The 14,203-nt window shown below is 50.6% G+C and overlaps 1 non-coding gene across 1 annotated transcript; it reads right to left on the bottom strand.

The window, feature by feature from the left end:
* Positions 1-493: 493 nt before the first annotated feature.
* Positions 494-566, bottom strand: Trnak-uuu. The gene has a single exon. It is a non-coding gene; the product is annotated as a tRNA-Lys (tRNA).
* Positions 567-14,203: the final 13,637 nt, after the last annotated feature.

Genomic DNA, 14,203 nt, shown 5'->3' with positions numbered 1-14,203 from the left:
ACCATGTAAGTTCATCCAATCCTAACGTTTTTCTCGCTAATAAAGGGCAGTCAACACTATTACGACATATGCGAATTTTAACTGACGCACTGAATGACGAAATTAATCCCTGGAGAAGGGGAACAAGAGGGACAAAGGAGAAACATAAATCTCCAAACACAGCTAGGTGACTGGTGAGCGACCGGAAAATTCCGCCTGGTCCGGGTATCGAACCCGGGACCTCGCCATTACAAGTGGAGCGCTCTACCAACTGAGCTAACCAGGGGTTAGACGACAGTAGAGCAAACGGGTTTTATCAGCTGCCACCAGTCTAACACCAACAAGGGTGAAGCTTGCAAATTTAGTTATAATTATAATGCAATTAAATGCAAAGGTGCAAGCGAGCTGGGCAAGAATGACGAAATTAATCCCTGGAGAAGGGGAACAAGAGGGACAAAGGACAAACATAAATCTCCAAACACAGCTAGGTGACTGGTGAGCGACCGAAATTATCCGCCTGGTCCGGGTATCGAACCCGGGACCTCTCCATCAAAAGTGGAGCGCTCTACCAACTGAGCTAACCAGGGGTTAGACGTCAGTAGAGCAAGCGGGTTTTATCAGCTGCCACCAGTCTAACACCAACAAGGGTGAAGCTTGCAAATTTAAATTTATAATTATAATGCTATTAAATGCAAAGGTGCAAGCGAGCTGGGCAAGAATGACGAAATTAATCATCGGAGAAGGGGAACAAGAGGGACAAAGGACAAACATAAATCTCCAAACACAGCTAGGTGACTGGTGAGCGACCGAAAAAATCCGCCTGGTCCGGGTATCGAACCCGGGACCTCTCCATTACAAGCGGTCGCTCACCAGTCACCTAGCTGTGTTTGGAGATTTATGTTTGTCCTTTCTCCCTCTTGTACCCCTTCTCCAGGGATTAATTTCGTCATTCTTGCCGAGCTCGCTTGCACCTTTGCATTTAATTGCATTATAATTATAATGTCCAAGAACCTGTGTGCCCAAATCTGCACTTCGCACACGCCGGTTATAACACAACATTTTGGGTCCAATATTGGATATTCCTGACAGCTTTATTCCTTTATTCGTTCGAACCATAACTTTCACACGTTCTGTCTTAATAAAACTTGGCCCACTTAGTGCACAAACGTAGTTAACATCTCACTCACCTCCAAATATTATCGTCCCAACAGTCCTACGTTTACAGCGACGAGCGAAACTAATTTCCCACTGAGAGCAATTGGTGGCGGCCGTCTTGCTTTTCGGAAAATTGCTCAAACCCCTTGTTCGACCGCAACGAAAGAAATTACCCCTAATAACGACTCAAACTCAGTATATAAGAAGTGGAGAACAGCTAAATACCCTTCTTAAATCTGCCCAGCACCCATGCAATTTCACCCTCAACTTATCGGTTCAAGAAGCAAAAGTTCCGTCCTTGCGCGCTTCCGCCGCCACAGCTAGAGTGCGTAAACGCTGTTTACGCACTCTAGCGTAAACGCTGTTGGCAGCCAGGGCAGCCTGTTGGCTGCCCTGGCTGCCAACAGGCGGCTGGCAGTATGTTGAAAATAAAAGCTTCGCACGCGAAAACGCGCCCCAGGCTGCTGCGCGCGCCTCACTGTCGAACGCCAGCTCCTCCGCTAGCGGCGCTACGCGCGTTTTTCAAAGCGCCCCCTATAGTTCCCGCACGGAGCGTATAGTGGCGCACATCACTGAAATGACATACGCAATAGAGAAAGAGGAAAAAAAAGCAGATTGTCTCTTGAACGCATAACGGCGAAATGCACATAATTGGGGAGATTTTTTGTTTCTAAAAGCCAAATTCAGAAACCTAAACTAAACCAATGTTTGCTGAAACTTAAGGTATATCGTGTGCATCGTTTCGAAAAAGTATCGAACGAAAACACCACGCAACATATTTGACGTTGTTTCACACCTCGAGACAATGGCATGAACGAACGCACCGACCGCCGGCGTAGCATAGCGCGTAGTCGTGAAATGTCTGCAACTGATGATGATGATTATAGCTAATTATTTGCACAAAAAAAAAAAAAAGAGAAGACTCGGCGCGGATTTTTCCTCCGTCAGGGCTGGATTCGGCGCTGTAGGCATTCTGTCTAATGCAAATGAGCGGAGTGGAATGTATTCCCCCTAGTAAAGTATTTGGCTAGACGCAAACAGGGAAAGGGTGGGAGGCCGGAGAGATGCACAGGAGAGGAGGTTCAGATAGCCGGTCGCGCGCTTCGAATTCTCCATTCTCCGTTTACCTAGTGTGCCTTCTTGTGCGCTTCGCATAGAGTGATGCCAACTGCCTGTTTCCCTTTCCCCCACCGCCATTTTGTTCCTCATTGTTTCCCCATGCGTTTCCTGTGCGCCGGAAAGTGGCCTTTGTGTCCATCGGTCCCCCCATCCGAGGGGGCAAATGCTAATCCTCCCTCCATGGGCTCCACAACGCTGCTCCGAACTTGTGAGATGAAGTGCTTGTTTCCGGGAGGGTTATAAGCCCCACGGATTATCGCTGAGACCAAAATGGCTGCTGGTTTGTCGGCGAGTGGTATTACAAAGGGTGGCACCACCCTAGCAAAGCGCACATGAAGGCTCCCTACGTTTACCTTGCTCTCTATCTTGCTCAAGGTTGATACGCCACGTGTCGTGAGAGTCGGAAACTAAAGCTGCGTGCCTCAGAAAGCTGGCCATGGTTAAAGGGATTGTCCGGTCAAATTTTGTATTCGAGAAAACAATTGAATATCATTGTTATTGCCTCGAAACGTAACGTACGTGCAATATCTGAATTTTATATGCCCCTCTGCACGAGTAATTGAATTTATACTGCTCCAATCGCACTCTAGCGTAAACGCTGTTTTCGGTGGCAACATGGGAGCTCTGACGTCACACAACACAAAGCGAGCATTCCTGTCTCGTCGTTTACCTGCGAGTGAACGCCTCAGCGTGCTTCGAATTTGTTGTCGTGCTTGACTTGTTTCGTGGTTGGGTGAGATTTGTGTTGCGCGGCTGCGTGCCACAACCACTGGGCAGCACATGCGAGCCAAGACATGACGTTCCGCACTTTTCCGCGAGACGTGCAGTGACGAGCAAAGTGGATCGTCGCCGTGCGTAGGGACTGGGTTCCCGTCAAGATCGAGATCCCGCTTTTGCAGTAATCATCTCACAGAAGAAAGCTACGAGCTGAGCTCTAAGCGGACAGCAGGTTCGTAAGCTGAAGTGTGATGCTGTGCCAACGATATGAAGCTACGTCCATCCACTCCTCGCCCAAATCGGGTCAATCAATTTGTTTATGCAGCGAAACCGAAACCAACAGCTAGACCACCTGGAAACGATACCAGGAGTTGTATTTAGCACGCGTGCAGCCAAATTCGATTTGGCTCGCATGTGCAAATAGAGTGTGGCTACCATTCACCAAGCTCGCCAAAGTCAAGTGACGACAAGCATTTGAAGGATTCGCCGGTCGCCTTCGACCCGCGGTCATCGGCTCTGAGGGAAAAGACCCGCAGCCTCATCACCAATTCAGTGGATCCGCCGAAAGGTGTACCCAAATACCGCTTCGTGTACTATCGGGGAAAAATGAAATGCGAACAGAGGAGCGCGTGGCTCACGGTACAGGCTGCGCCGCCTGGAAGTGAACCTAGGGGCGAGGGTGCGTGGCCTACTTCGATGTGTTCACGCCCCTCGATTGGCGCTCCCCAAGCTTCAGCAGTGCGCCTCTTAGTGCGCTGAAAGCTATCACCGCTATCTTTGCTGGCTCGGCGCGTGCGGTGCAAAGAAGCTCGCCGCACTCGCCGAACAGGCAAAGATAGCGGTGACAGCTTTCAGCGCACCGAGAGGCGTACTGCCGAAGCTGAAGGAGCGCCATTCAAGGGGCGTGAACACATCGAAGTAGGCCACGCACCCTCGCCCCTAGGTTCACTTCCAGGCGGCGCAGCCTGCACCGTGAGCCACGCGCTCCTCTGTTCGCATTTCATTTTTCCCCGATAGTACCTAGTTGCCGCTTCAGAGGCGAAATCTGCATCATTTGCTTTGCAAGCGCTCCTAATTCGATCGGTGGCCGTCGCAGTTGTGTTTGCGCGAAACGGCATACGTTTGCTCGAAGCTTATGGCTGTTTTCGAGTAATATCCTGCCAAAAGGCGTGACTTTTTTTTTTTTTGCACACGCTTGGGAACTGCATTAAAAGAACCGCATTTCAGTATGGTACAGCCTAGGACAGTGGTTCTCGACCATCGATGTTTCGCGGACCCCTTGTGGATCGGCGGAGATGATGGAGGACCCCGTTCGAGGTGAGAGGAGAGGAAAGGTATAGGGTAAATATAATAATGGTTTATTAAATGGATATAACTCAGGGCTAGTGTGAAGTAGACCTCTCTTATTGACGTTCACACGAAAAAACTCGCCCGAAAACAAACATTTCGACCTAAAAAAAAAAGACAACTTTTATTGCCGGGCTTGACCGATGAGGCAGGGCTTCGCGGACCCCCACTTGAAAACCACTGACCTAGAAGACTACATAATTCGAAAAAAAAAATATAAGACATCCATCGACCAACGCTTGTTACCCCGACCATCCGACAAACTTTTTCGTTTTATGACGTCACGCAGCAGCTACGGATGTCAGCCATTGACACTGGCGAAATTCGGGGTGCAGTTTCGTACATACGCTCACGAAACGTTTAGTTTATAACGGGAGATCATATATCAAAATAAAAATGTTGTTTCTCTACATGAAGGCTTCCTCGACGTAACGAGCGCAAAAACTTAAGTACTTCCGGTTTCGACCGGACAATCCCTTTAAGTTTTGCGTCTGGGAATGTATGTCCTCAGCATGCCCAAACAGCTGCCACCCACCGCCGCTCGCTTCCCGTGGTTCAGTGCGTGATAAAATCTCCTGTTTTGTGTGTGTTGGGTTTTTATTCTTCGAAAAGTTTACATCATTCTGAATAATAAATAAATAAATTTGAATCCGTCAACTATTCAAAGTTCTTTCCTTTCTTGTGTTTACTGCGCCAAACTCTCTGCCCTCAATTTTCTAGATTGCAATGTTATTATTGTCCCCAGAAGTCTTCGAACGTATTCTTTTTTATTTTTTTTAAGTATTTAATGTCCAAATGTTCTGCCAGTCCATTTTGTACTTGAAATCCTTGCCTTCCCAGGTTTCTGTGTTGTGGTTGACAATAGGTATACGTCTGTCCTTCAACCCGTAACGAGACTTGGGGGAGACGCCGGGGGAACTGATAAGGGGATAGGGGCACGAAGTTTCTGAAAGCCGGGGATTTCAGGACGGGCCAGATAACGCGGGGAATTCGCAGCTGGGGTTTTTGACTCGGGGATTTCGGGATTGAATTATTTCGTGCACCACTTTGGACTTCAGAAAACAATGCAGGAGCTGTAGGCGGGACGCTGGAATCCGTACAACACTACTCGTAAGACGATATCTCGAATGGACGGCCGTATTTTTAGAAAAAGAGGTCGAGGTTGAACAAGGCCGACGAGGCGCGTGACCGTCAAGATACCTAGTTTCCTCCCCTCTTCGCTTCGCCCCCTCAAGGCGGCGAGGCGGAGAAGACGCGAGGCCGTTCCCTCTCCTCGGAGAAACAAGCCGTAAACATATGTGTCAAATACGCCTCCTTTTTTTTTAAAATACGGTCATCTGTTCGAGATATTGCTGTATGAATGATGTTTTGGTGTTTGTAGCATCCCGTTGCACGCTTTTGGCCGCCGTATTCTGTGTAGGATTACCAACCGTGCCGGATTTTGCGGGATTGTCCCGACTTTTCATTACGCGTCCCCGGTCCTGCATTGTCCCTGTCGGGACAGCTGTATATCCCGGATTAAGGCCAGACCGTCCAGTTAAAATTTTTATGTGATCCAATGCACGCCCAACAATGCGCGTTACGCGGCGAAGCACGAATCGCACGAAGCAATGCAGCGGTGGCTAGCGTTGGCTGTAAGATGCTTTAGCGTCTTTAGCATGCAAACCGTGGCAAGCCTGGAATCGGGGCGACACTGGTGCCGGGCAGCGCCTATTATCGTCATCATCGTTTGCATAATCCCCTTTGTGTTTCCCATCTCCTCCCCCGCACTGTTCCCCCCCCCCCCCCCCCCCCCCATAAGCTTTCCTCTATAATATTTTTTGTGCGACTGCCACTGCGTGGTGAGAAAGGCTAACGCATGTTTCGTCGGTTTACAAACGTATAAAACCTTTTGTTTCTCCTGCCTCCTCCCTTGCGCTGCCTGCCCCCCCCCCCCCCTTTCCCGTTCCGACTGCGTTCATTGAAGAGTTAATAACCCTAGTTTTGTGAAATCCAGATTTCAGTTCAGCATCCCTTTAATAAGTCAATGAGTGGAAGTTAGGCAATTGATTTGGTGGTTGTCATTCAATTTTTTATAGGGACGTCCACCGCGGTGCACAGCGTTAGGAATGATGTCTTTGTTTTTAGTGTCTTTATTGTTCGCAGTCATTCGTGAAACACCATGTACGTTTATATTTACGCCGCAACACAATAGCATTTCCGAGCTGTGTCCAGCCACTGTTCTAAGACAAGCGAAAAATTTCGTTTATAATTTCATCGGGTCTGCGGTTTTTTCATCACTTACTTTACTAAATATCGACCCGAAACTTCACACTAAAGTACAGACTGCGCCCAGCAACACCTTTGTTCTTTACTTTTGTTCGGCTTGTCTGAAATGCCGGAGGCGAGGAGCGTAAATCCTCGAAGATTTTGCCAAGTTTCTCAAGCTCTCTTTTGAGGTTTGTCTGCTTTCTCTGCGCACCTTTTGTACCTATGTGGTTATTTTATATAGGAATTGTTTCCAACTTTAGCAAGTCTAAATTGTGGGGTTCGTAACCCAATATTTCGGTTATGAAACTCGGCACACGCGCAGGCTAATGGCGTCAGACCTCCGTTTTGTTGTTAGCTGAGGCTTGTCTTTCGAAATCGATGAGTTTGATGGTATGGGAAGAAAAGAATAAGGGATCTCGGTCTTCGCACGAGCCCTGCTGCACGCACCGGCATGATGATGAAAATAATCACGTTAAAACAGCCTGTAGCTCGCAGTAACAAGGACACGTTTATTCAAGAAGATACTGAAGGGAATTCATGGTTTGCATTTGACGATGGTAAGCAGCTGATGGAGTTCCGAGTCCGAAACGGCCGAGCGTTGTTTCGAAACTAACCAAACACGTTTGTATGCATTGGAGTACAGGGTTGGGAGGGGGGGGGGGGGGGGGGGGGTCGAGAGTGAGTGAATAAACTTTTATTGTAGCGACGTGTGACAAACTCTCGGGTGGAGCCCCTAGTCCGGGGCCCCATATGTGGCGGCGACCGCCTTGGCGCGGTCCACCCGCGTTTGCTGGCCAGTGGCCGTGTTATCGGTCAGCCGCTCCTCCCAGGAGGTGGGGGTGGGATTGGGATTGGGTGGGACGGCGGAAATGAGCCGGCACTGCCAGACCATGTGAAAAAGGTTGGGACGGTCGCCGCAGTGCGGGCACTGAGGCGGGCTGAGTGACGGGCAGAGGTAAGAGTAGAAGAGGGGGGTCGCCAAAGTGTTAGTTTGCAGTTGTCGCCATATTACGGCGTCTTTGCGAGTAAGGGAAGGGTGAGGAGGCGGATAATGCTGCCGAGCGAGGCGTAGATCTGCAAGGTGAGTGCTGTAGGAGTAAGGGGCTGGTTGGATGCTGACAAAGTCTTCCCCTGGCGCCCGGTGTGAGAGGTCTCGGGCGAGCGCATGAGCGCGCTCATTACCGGGGACGGCTGCGTGCCCAGGCACCCATATCAGCCGGAAATTGTGGGAGGTGGAAGATAGGAACGGGTCGAGTAAAGATGCAGTGGAAGGATGTAAGGTGTTATATAGGAAGTGCCGACAGGCCGTCTGCGAATCAGTGAGAATGTGAATGGGCATGGAGGAGGAAAGAAAGGAGGTAGAAAGTATTGCCCTGGCTACCGCTCGTTCTTCCAGGATGGAGACGTCGGTAAGACCACGCTCAGTGGCCGCGTGGACTGTCCTGAGATCAGGGTCCACGACAACTGTAATACCCCCGCGCACACCCTGTGGGCTGGCGTCCGTGAAGAGGGCACGAACGGTATCGCAACCTACCGGATACGCGCGTCGGAGGTAGCGCGAACGATGGTCGCGCCTAGCCGAGTGGCGGGTAGGATTCATATGACGGGGCATGGGAGCCACAGTGAGTCTGGCACGCGCAGCGGGGGAGAGACCCTCAGCTGCGAGGGTAGCGGGACAGGGTGGAAAACCAAGGGTGGCAAGGAGTGCCCGCCCCTGAGCCGTGCAGCGCAAGCGCGTCAACTGGGCAGCCCGATGAACTTCCATGAGCTCCTCCTGAGTGTTGGTCACCCCAAGCCTCTCGAGGCAAACGGTGGCTGTGCGAACAGGGAGGCCGAGAGCAAGTTTCTGCGCCTTCCGCAGCAATACAGACATACGAGTGCGTTCGGTCTGGGTGAGGTTGTGGTAAGGAAGGTGATAGGTTAAGCGAGTGTGTATCAAGGCCTGGACAAGGCGTAGGGCATCCGCCTCTTTAAGGCCATGTCGACGATTTGAGACGCGACAAAGCATGTGCATAATTTGGTTGCACTGGGTGGTGAGTTGATGGAGGGTTTGAGTTGCTTTAGCGTTGGATTGTAACACAAAGCCAAGCACCCGTATGGCCGATTTACGCGGGACGGGTTTGTCGTCTAATGTGATGGTAATGGGGAGGTCGGTCTGTCCGCGAGCGTGTTTTGTCACGATTAGTAATTCTGACTTCGCGGGGGAACAGGTGAGGCCTCCACGCCGGGCGTAGTGCTCGATGGTAGTAGCGGCTTCTTGTAGCTGAGTCTCTATGTGTCCGAGGGAGCCTTTCGTTACCCAGACAGTAATGTCATCAGCATAAATTGCATGTCTGACATCCGAGATCTGATCCAGAAGGGGAGGAAGACCTCGCATGGCAAGGTTAAACAAGAGCGGAGAAAGTACAGAGCCTTGCGGTGTGCCACGGTCTGCCACTGGCGCGGAAGGAGAGCGAAGATGACCAAGGGCGAGGCTGGCAGATAGGTCACGGAGGAAATTGCGGACGTAATTGTACACTTTCACTCCGCAGCCAGTGGCTGCCAACTGTTCAAGGACCAGGTCGTGGGAGAGGTTGTCAAAGGCCCCCTTAAGATCTGCGGCAAGGACGGCGCGATATTGGGCAGTCCTCGGCGAGTCTAAAACATCATGTTGGAGACGGAGCAGTACGTTCTGGGTAGAAATGCCACTACGGTAGCCATAAAGGGTGTCAGGAAGAGCTGATGTGTCCGCAAGAAATTTGTGGAGGCGAAGCTGTACAACCTTCTCAAGCAGTTTGCCCAGACACGAGGTAAGAGAAATCGGGCGCAAATTCTCCAAGGAGAGGGGTTTGCCAGGCTTGGGAATCAGAACCACTGTTGCTTCCTTCCACTCCTTGGGAAGGGTACCCGACTCCCACACCTCGGTGAAGTAGGTAGTAAGCTGCGGGGTGTCCGAATCAGAGAAGTTGTAGAGAAGAGAGTAGCGGACCTGGTCAGGACCAGGGGATGTATTGCGGCGTATGTCGGTCAGTGCAGCGCGAATCTCAATTGCTGCGATCGGTGCGTTAAGATAAGGGAGTGTGTTGGGGGGACCCATGTAGTCCGCGTAACGTGGAGCGTCAGGAGGGGGAAGGTAACGTTGTCGTAGCTGAGTGAGGCATTGGGCGTCTGTTATGTTAGTGGCGCGTAGAAGTTTATGAATGCCCTTGGCCCTGTCCGATTTGGCTTGACCGGGCTGTATGAGGTGACGGAGTAGGGACCACGTTCGTGCGGTACCGAGCGTGCCATTGAAATTGTCACATAGCGCGTGCCAGTTTTCACCAGTAAGGTTGGTAGCATAGTCTGCAGCATCAACAGTAAGTTGGGCAATACGTAGTTTTAGCCTCTTGTTCCGGCGTTGACGTCGCCACCGTTTGGTTAGGCTACGACGTGCTTCCCACAGATGGAGTAGGTGGGAGTCTATATCCGGTGCATCTGGAGTGGTAGTAAGGGGGCGCGTGTGTCGGTTTAGCCGACACACGCGCCCCCTTACATCTGGAGTGGTAGTAAGGGTGAGTGTGTCGGAGGAGGTATAAGAGGAGGACGATGCGCGAAAGGCAGGCCAGTCTGTGATACGGATGTGGCGTGCTTCCCCTGTGAAGTCTTTAGTGTGGATACGGGTTTCAAGAATCGAATGGTCACTGCCGAGCTGTTCCTCAAGGTTCTGCCAGGTGCAGGGTTTAGTGCCACGGTACATGGTAAGGTCTGGGCACGTGTCTCGTGCAACGCTGGTTCCAAGACGTGTGAGTGTCGATGAATCAGTAAGTAAAGTGAGATTCTGTTGTTGAATCAGAGTGTGGAGCTTTCGGCCTTTAGGTGTGTCGCGAGGGTAAGCCCAAGTTGGATGTGGAGCGTTAAAATCGCCTCCAATGAATGTGGCGCAACCCTTGCAGCGTGCGGCTTCAAACAACTTGTCAAACCGTGCATGACGATCTTGAGGGAGGCTGTAGATATTGAGTAGACGGAGGGATTGGGTGTTACGCGTGCGTGGATTTGCAGGAAGGAGTTCAAGTAATACATGTGGAACGGCCTGGCTGTTGAAGGTCAAGTCGACGGCGGTATGAACGCGCTTGACTAGGGTTGCCACAAGGTGGTCTTTATCAGGATCATTTTGTGCCACATATGTGACATATCCAGGAAGTTTGGGAAGGGTACGAGGCTTTTGTGGAAAGATGATGTCGGGTGGGGGAGTGTGCGATTGGATATACTGGATTAGACTGCAGCGTTTTTTTCGGAAACTTCGGCAATTCCACTGCCATACCGTGAGGTCTGAAAAAGACCGTGGTGTGGTGGATGCAGGGGACTACTGGTCGCCATTTACAAGGATCGAATAAGGGGAAGGGCCAGTTGAAGAAATGTAAGAATGCTACGGGCCCATTCTGCATCAACAGATTCCAAGAACCTGCACGTGAAGTTTGCTGCTGCTTGAAGGTTCAAGACCCACCCCTTGCTTGGAGCTGTGTCTGTTGAAACGGACAGAGTCCTCCGTTTTGTTGTTCTGCGCTGTCTTGGATCGGTGGGCGCGCTCACTGTAGAACTCGAGAAGGCGGCATAGCTCATCAACACTGAGAACCAGCCTCAGTGTTGATGAGCTATGCCGCCTTCTCGAGTTCTGCCTTGGCAATACGTACTTCAGCTTCAAGGGTGAGATTTTCAAACAAGTCAACGGAAGGGCAATGCGCGCCTCTATTTCTGTCACGACGGCAAACCTCACAATGGAAGTGGTTGAACAGAAAGCGCTTAGCACTTTCGCCAACAGGCAAAAGAGTTCATGCGTATGTAGATGACTGTTTTTGCATCGTGAAGAAATCAGAGGTGAACCACTTCCTCGAACACCTGAATTCCATAGAACTGGCCATCCAGTTCACTGTAGAATACGAGAGAGATAGAGTCCTGCCGTTCCTCGATGCTCTGGTGAAAAGGCAAGGAGACAAGCTGGGGTTCACGGTCCACAGGAAGCCAACAGACACCTGACGCTACCTTGATTATGACTCGAACCACCCAACGAGTCACCGTCGGTGGTCTCTACTTTTTTGTCTAGAGCAACGACCATCTGCTCGTCGGAAAGAGATAGAAGAAAGGAGAAACAGACCATACTTGCTGACTTAAAAAAAAAAAAAATGAAAGCCGTTTACAACTCCCTGTAACACCGAATTAGAGCGCAGCTCTTGAGGAGGAGGAGGGAAGGGTACTGAGGGTTACCTGTTCTCGGGGGGGGGGGGGGGGGGGGGGGTCATGTGACCTTGGGGGGTCACGTGACCCCCAGAAATCTTTTTCCGCTAGATTTAGCGGGGAATTTTTTCCGCTAGATTTAGCGGGGAAATTTTCCCGCTAGATTTAGCGGAGAAATTTTTCCGCTAGATTTAGCGGAGAAATTTTTCCGCTAGATTTAGCGGGAAAATTTTCCGCTAGATTTAGCGGGGAATTTTTTCCGCTAAATCTAGCGGGGAAAATTTTCCCGCTAGATTTAGCAGAAAAATTTCCCCGCTAAATCTAGCGGGGAAATTTACCCATAATGCACCGCGCGGTTACGCCGACGGCGACGGCGACGGCGACGCCGCTCAAGCCGGAAACGGGCCCCTAAGAGCTGCGCTCTAAAATAAAGAACGGCTACTCAAGGAGTTTTGTTCAACGCGTCGCCCGTCGACAGTTCTGCACGCGCAATAACCATGGATCGTCGGGTGACGCACAGCCCCGTCCCATCACGCGCATAAGCGTCCCCTATGTAAAAGGGACCAGCCAGACACTGGCGCGCGTGCTCCGAAAAGAAGGGATCCAGGTGGCGCACAAGCCAGTGTCAACATTAGGACGGCTCATGCCAAGGCCGAAAGATCGCCTCCCAAAAGAGAAAGCACAAGGCGTGGTCTATAAGATACCGTGTGCGGAGTGCACCGCCGCCTACATCGGTGAAACTAATGTCATATTCAATTGGGGCGCACCACACCGCACCGCACTGCACCGACGGACGCGTCGCGTTCACATGGTCGTGCCGGTGCGACTGCACTACGTTCATTTGGGACTTGGTGCGACGCACGACACCGGCGCGTTGCTGCACCAGCTGCACCGTCGAAAGGAGACCGTGCAGCTTCGCGCACTGCGGGCCGGCGCGGCCTTGAGCTACCGCCCTCCGCCTCCTTCGGCCCCTTCTTTCCCTCGCTTCGTCTTCCACGTCTCGGTAAACATGGCGGCTCGGGAGACTCTCGCTAGATGGCGCGCGCCGCCTCCCCACTCGCGGCGGATTTTGTTCAGTGGTCCAGCCGTTTATGTTTTGCCCTTGAAGTGACCGCGCCAAGCACGTTGCACGGCGGAATGCTTCGTGTTCACTTGGTAGTGCATCATACGCTGCACCCGCGCGGTGGCGCGGCCTTGGGTGCAGCACTTTCTCGGTGCTGCGTGCGCCCCAATTGAATGTGACATAGATCTTTTCCCGAACGCATGCGCCAGCACCAGAACGATGCGCGCAATTTCGACCGCGATTTAGAGGTCGAAGTCTTTTCGCATCCCTCTTCAGACAGACAGGATGTCAAAGAAGGAATTACGGTCAGTCCTTGATGGAACTTTTTTTTTTTTATTTTGCTTTTTTTTTTTAGCCTATTGAAGACTCTTCACCGTCCTAAACCACTACCTTCAAGGTATAGTGCCAAGCCTACGGGAAAGTAATCTCGGGACCAAAACTTCCACTTCAAACTTCAAGCTTCATCTCATTTGGCGTCTCAAACAAATTCGAAAAATGCATTGCAGTATCAACATTTCTGTATTTGTATTTCTGCCCTTCCGAAAATGTATTCCTGTATTTGTATTTCCAAATACTTTTTGCTTCTATTTGAAATGTATTTCCGATACGTATCGCGATACATTTTTAGATATATTTTGATATCAGTATTTTAGCTACTATTTTAATGTAGAAATACAAATACAAAAATGTATTTGTATTTCCAAATACATTTTTGAGTATTTCTGCCCAACACTGCTCCAACAAAATGTAGCAGTTGTGACCAGATGCAAATTTTCAGAACTTGTATACCGTTACACTAGCAACATTTATAAGCGATTTTCGGAAATTTTCGGTGAGGAAATGGTGGTTAGCTAGGATCGTAAATGCGTGGAGATGAATTGCATCTCCAGAAGGAGTCCCACTTTCTCACTCGAAATTTTCGAAAATCGCTACAACTTCTTGTCGGATAACGGTACGTTCCGAAACTTTGGCGCCTGGTCTCGACCGCCAACGGGACATTTGGATGGAAACTGTCGGCGTTCAGCGACGCGTATAGCTTACCTTATCGGTGAAAAAAATACGGTTCTCCGTGGTTGAAGCTCGCTAACCCGCGCTCTTTAGCAAAAGAATGTTCTACAACAAGCACCCGACGGTATTTTCCCAGCCGAGTGGTTGTTGGACCACTCAACAAGCGGTGAACAAGGAAATGAGGCACAGATTTCATTTCTCTGTGTTTTAGAGCACAGCTCCCAGGCGCCCGTTTCCGGCTTGAGCGTCGTTGCCGTCGCCGTAACCGCGCGGCGCATTATGGGTAAATTTCCCCGCTGAATCTAGCGGAAAAATTTCCCCGCTAAATCTAGCAGAAAAATTTCCCCGCTAAATCTAGCGGAAAAATTTCCCCGC

The sequence above is a fragment of the Ixodes scapularis genome, unplaced genomic scaffold (genome assembly GCF_016920785.2).
Source record: "Ixodes scapularis isolate PalLabHiFi unplaced genomic scaffold, ASM1692078v2 PGA_scaffold0__279_contigs__length_252992795, whole genome shotgun sequence".
Lineage (NCBI taxonomy): Eukaryota > Metazoa > Arthropoda > Arachnida > Ixodida > Ixodidae > Ixodes > Ixodes scapularis.
This window is presented reverse-complemented; position numbering and strand designations above follow the sequence as displayed.